General features: G+C 41.9%; 1 long non-coding RNA gene across 1 annotated transcript in view; it reads left to right on the top strand.

Moving 5' to 3' along the window:
- Nucleotides 1-4,080, top strand: part of LOC108166234 (uncharacterized) — an 18,166-nt gene extending 14,086 nt beyond the window's left edge. Inside the window, exon 3 of the long non-coding RNA XR_001776527.1 lies at nt 4,027-4,080. This is a non-coding gene — a long non-coding RNA (uncharacterized LOC108166234). The remainder of the gene's footprint in view (nt 1-4,026) is intronic.
- The last annotated feature ends 1,615 nt before the right edge of the window (nt 4,081-5,695 follow it).

The following is a 5,695-nucleotide window of genomic DNA, read 5'->3' as shown; positions in this document are numbered from 1 at the left end:
GTGTGTGTGTGTGTGTGTGTGTGTGCGTGTGTGTGTGTGTGTGTGCATGCATGCGCGTGCGTGTGTGTGTTGCATTGTTATGCATGGTGATCTGGTGTGTTAATGTCACTCCATTAAAGCTTTAAGGGTCACAGAATTTTACACAGTAGGAAGCCCATCGTAGTGCACGTTTAACACAATCATTTAGCATGTCATGATCACTGGAGGTGTTACATTATACCATCAATTTGTGAAATTTGCAATAACCGTTGCAGATATTGGCATCGAAATGGGATTAAATGCTGCTGACAGGATGCGTAGCAGGATTAAAAAAAAAAAAAACACAATTTGCAGAGCATAATATTGTGCTTTCTGTTATTCACAGGAACTTAGCCTCAGGCAGCTTCACGCGCTTCCAGTCTCACACAATATGCCAGGCCTCCTCAAAGGCCATATTAGTGTTTGCTGCTGCATATTAATTTCACATGCTAAAATGAGTGAGTGGAAACAGCCCACCATGTTTCTTTGTGCTTTCCACACCTACCCTGGAGGGGTAATATTTCAGGAATTATGAGTCCTGTGTGTTATTTTTACATATCGGCCTTGTTTCTCTTCCTTTTTATCCTGAGTAATTAGGTCTTTCTCCCCATCAATCTGCCACTTAATACCTACAGTGCCACATGTATTTATTTCCAAATTTTGTCACATCACAATGTGTTTTTTTGCTTTTTTTTTGGTGTGATTAGTCCAACACAAAGGTAACATGTAACTGTAGCGAACATTGTTGATGAATAGATTTGTGTGCACAGTTTTTTCTAGGAAGCTAAGTTCATAATTTCTAGAATTGCTCTGCTAATGGGGGCAGCATGTTGGAGCAACTTGTTATATTATCTCTGATTTGTTCATTTTCTAGACTTTTGCCCGTAACTTTTTGATTGAGAAGTTGCATGTTTGGACATTTGCTCCCTCTGGTTTTGGACGTTTTCTCTTATGTTATTTCTTTCAGACAGTTGCTATGATGTGTAACCATAGAAATAAAGTATTATTTTTTACAGCTGGGAGCAAGTATGGCAACATTTAAATTTCTTTTGGGATATATTTTTTCAAAAATTTGATTTTTTTATTAGACTGGATCTGTTTTTTGTTTTTTTTTTTCAAATCCTGCCACTGACATAGATCCAAACTTTGACTGAGCCATTCTCACTAATCAGCTGGAGAATTGGACACTGTGAGTTTAGACACTGCGGTTGACACGGACGATAAAACAAGTATGGAGAGTTAACGACTAAAACCAGTTTGGCAGCTTTTGACTCGCAACAAGCAAAAATATTAAGAAACACACCGGTGTGTGCGTCACGCCCAGCAGTTGAAAAGTTATTTTTTGCTTCTCTGACGCGTCTCCATATGGCTGTACAGGTGTGAGGGGAGAGTGTGTGAGGAATCTATCACTGCTGCATCGCACCGGCTCCAGCTAATTTTGTTTGTCCCGTCCTCTTTGTTAGAACATCGGGGGCTCAGGGAGCCCGTCGAGCAGAAAACGCTCATGTAGAGGATCAGTGTGAGGTGGGGGGGGGGGGGCTGTAAGGGAGAGGGGGGGCATATACAAGAAATAAAAAAGAGTGAAGAACAGAAGCACACATCACAAATCCACACACACATGCAAACATTATAAATACACAGCTCAAACCCAGGTGGAGTTGGTGCAAGCTGTTTTCACTGGCAGCGCCCCCCCCGCATCCTCCCCTTCGTCCCAGCCCTGTTCAGCAAAGCTGTCACAGCAGCAGCTCTCATAATGAAGGGTAAAATATTTTATTCAGATTTATTAATTTGAAAATGAAGCATGCCTGTCGACAGAGGGACAGTTCTTCTCAATCTGTCAACGCGGAGCCACTCTACGCTGACACCAGGATTCATTTGTCTTGTCGGCTCTGACAGTCGGATTCTCCCAGTGCTCTGCGGAGAGGGATCGCCCAGGGATTTTTTGAGCTGGATAAAACACATTCCGACAAGGAACAGCCTCTTTATTAATGCAAATTAGGCCAGAAAAATTCCAGTAACAGCTACTTGGCTCCAGAGTCCTGGCTCCATTCTCAGTGTTTCTTTCTCGTCTCTCTTCCTCTCTCTCTTTTTTCTTTTTAAATATATTTTTTTTCCCTGTTTGGAGGAGGAAGTGGGGTGTTATTAAAAGCAGGCTCGGTGTGTTTGTGAGAGCCAGGCCTGCACGAGGACCTGTCACACCGCAGCTGTGACGCTCTCCACACATGGGACCTACACCACATTTTCCTCCCTTTCCTGCAGCATCTTGAGGCCTTTCCACGTATATGCACTCACATCATAACAATGCCTTCCTCCTTATGGAAACCAGACATGCAGCAGCACATTCTGAACCACACTTAATGCTCCGAATTTTATTTTCAGGAAAAGGAAAGGTCAAAGGTCCAGAAAATCAAGTGATGAGATATCGTTTTGGCCAAAGGAATAAATTTCTATTTATTTTGATTGATTTACAGAATGAATAAAATCAAAATTACAAAATAACATCAAATTACTGATGTAATGGCTACAGATTGTAGACCATTAGAATACATAATGATGTATGTTAGAAAACTCAAAGTCTTACAATATTTATTTTATTTGTTCACAAAATGTTGTCAATTAGCTTTTCTTTATTCATTTACAATACAATAACTCACTTTCTTCAGACACGCTTTTCCTGCCTCTAGTGAACCATTTAGCTTGACAGATCCGAGCTGGAATCTTTGTATTTGCATGTTTCTGGTATGCCGTACATCTGACGCACAAGCAACATCCACAAACGGCAACGAAGGACGACGAAGACACTTTTCTGGACCCATTGGGAGTTAAATGTTGCTTCAAAAAACAGCTGGAAAAGACTGTTGTGTTCAGATAGCCTATCATTAAATAGGCTAACTAGCTAATATTTGCATCTCAATGCTAAACATATAGCAACAGAACAAATGTTATTTGAGGGATCTTTTTCCACAGATGGCTTGTTGAGGATAAGTCGCTGAAGATAAGGCGTTAGGTTAGTGGTCCTTGAGGGCCGGCATCCTGCAGGTTTCAGTTCTCTCCTTGGTGGTAGTAATAACCTTTTCACTATGTCAATGTTCTTCTTAGGGCTTCTAATGAGCCACCATTTGATCCAGGTCTGTTAAACCAGGGGGAGAACTAAAACATGCAGGTTGCCGGCCCTTCAGGACCAACTTTGTGCACCACTGCGTTAGGTTGTTTGGCTAGCGCTACCTTTCCACCTCTCGGGTGTGATATTATTCATTGATGATGCGTTTTCTCAGCTAACGTCATGTGGGCAAAAGTTGTAGAAAGAGTTCTCCTGCTCTGTTACTCAAAAATCCAGCAGTCTTAGTTCAGCATTTCCTAAAATGACCAAGTGGACTGGGTTGCAGTTTGAACTTTAGGAATCACTGCCTTCAACTATTCATTGTTGCTAAAAATGCAATATGCAAGTTTTTAAACAAATATGTAAAGAAATATTTGTTATAACTGCCACTATGTTGTGACAGTATTGTATGAGACAGATAATCTGAAAACAGTTAGCTCCTCTGCCTTTTCCCAGTGCTAACTAGAAACAACCAGAGTTAGGAGTCTTAGCGCTGTCAATAGTGCCCGTGTGTGCGCTGCTCACTCTCCCAGCCCCTCTGATTTCTGCTATGCTACGACTTCTCCCAGCAGGGTCTGTCCTGAATGCTAAGGCTACCTAACATGGCCACCGATGATGGTAGATTAACTTTTTATGTAACAGTAAGTTGTTTCTTTGCCATTAGCACATTTAGCAGCGTGTTCACGAGGATGACTGACAGCACTCCTCCTGGCTCTGATTGGTTGCATTTCTCAGGGAGGAGGTGGAGGAACTCCATGTTTTGAAGAACATAGGACATAGACAGTTTTAACAAATATGTAAAAAAAATAAATGTATAAAAAGCATGTATTTTTTTAGATGAAAAAGTTACGTAGCACAGCTTTAACTGTAGTTAAACCTCCTTATTTTCTCTCTGTATCTTGGACCAGAGGCCAGAGGATTGCCGACCTGTGGCTGACTTGTGTTTGCCTTGATGAGTGCAGGCGAGTTGTTGTTTTGTTTCGCCGAGAGTCCTTTGACATTTATCTCTCTTCACCTGCTCTGTAATGGTGATTCAAAGTGACAGGGCCCTCTCTTTCTCTCTCTCTTCTTTCTGCTCAGATCCCCTCCCACCATCACCACTGCCATATCTTCGTCTTCTTCATCACTCTCTGCTTTCTTCTTGTGCCAGACCTCCATCCCCTCTCCGCTCTCGTCTCTCTTTCCCCTGAACCTCGTCCCGGCTCCAGGCGCGCTCCTCCTAACCCGGGCCGTTATTGGCGCAGCGGCAGAGTAAATGGAGGCTGGTGAGCTGGAGATCCTTAAAAAAAGGGAGGAGAGTGGGGGGGAGAGCATGTCAGTCAGAGACATTTGACGGGGGAGACAGCTCAAGATGGGGGACCAGAGGGTGAAGACGAGCATGATGGGATTGCCTCCTTATAACGTTTAAAGTCGGGACAGGCTTGCCGATCCTTCAATTACTTAAATGGACGAGATGGGGCGGGAGCTTGTGCTGCCACTGTAGCTTTACTGTAATGCTCAGATTAGTTAATTGGTTATCCTCGGGAACAAGGTGGAGGCTGTATTTCACTCAGGCAGACAGGAGGCATTACTTATTCTAAGTCGTCTCGTCGTCGATACGCTGTAACCCTGGAGGGCTCGTCTCTGGCCTGCAGCCCTGTGGCTTTATGCTTCCTGGAAGACAGATGAAGACTCTGGACGGCCGGCACACGCTGTAGCTATTTATAAGAGTCTCCACGGGGAAACCCACGCTGCTAAATCACACCAAGAAAAGAGAAAGATGCTTAAAATTCATGAATATTTATAAGACCTCCAGTGACTGGATGAGGGGCAGGAATTTATTGTATCATTTATTATTTATCATTTATTGTGAGAAATGTTTTATTGTGATAAGAATCTTGATTGGTTGTTACGATGAATATCGGTTATTGATGGTAAATAAATTATCTGAATTGATGTTTTCGTTATTTCCTCTACGAAAGAATCTATAAATATCAGTAAATTACAAAATGTGATTTATATATGTAGTGATGTAAATCACACATTGTGAAGTAAGTGGCGTCCTGTAGAACCCTGTTTATTAAGAAAAGCATTTATGTTTATGGCGACATGAATGAAGCGCCATGCAGCCACAGCCAGACAGTTACCTAAAAAACTAGTAATAAATGTTTTGTGTCATAATATTTAGCATTATCACAACAGCACTAAAAATATTGTGATCAAATTCTAAATCCATATCACCAAGACCTTGTCTGGATGTCCCCAGTATCGAATCGGTCCAGTAAAGAATATTTACGGAGTCCCAGTTGTAAAATGTGTTAAATTAATGCTTGAAAGTTCAATAAATCTGATGTAGATGTTGTGTAGCAGCAACTTGTCCTTCTTCATCAGATTGATGGAGATGTTTGGACTGCAGTGGTTCTGTCTTGTTATTGCTAATATCCACAAATAGACCCTTAAAGGTGCTTATAACTGTGTATTTTGATGGTGAAAATACTAAATACACCATAATACGCATTACAGTGGAAGCCATCTTAGCGCTATCATAGAAGCTATCATCTACAGTCTTCCTTGTCTCTACGCTTGGGGTACAAACAA

Source organism: Poecilia reticulata, linkage group LG4 (assembly GCF_000633615.1).
Source record: "Poecilia reticulata strain Guanapo linkage group LG4, Guppy_female_1.0+MT, whole genome shotgun sequence".
In the NCBI taxonomy this organism is placed as follows: Eukaryota; Metazoa; Chordata; class Actinopteri; order Cyprinodontiformes; family Poeciliidae; genus Poecilia; species Poecilia reticulata.
The sequence above is the reverse complement of the archived record's forward strand: the minus strand, read 5'-3'. Positions and strand labels throughout refer to the sequence as shown.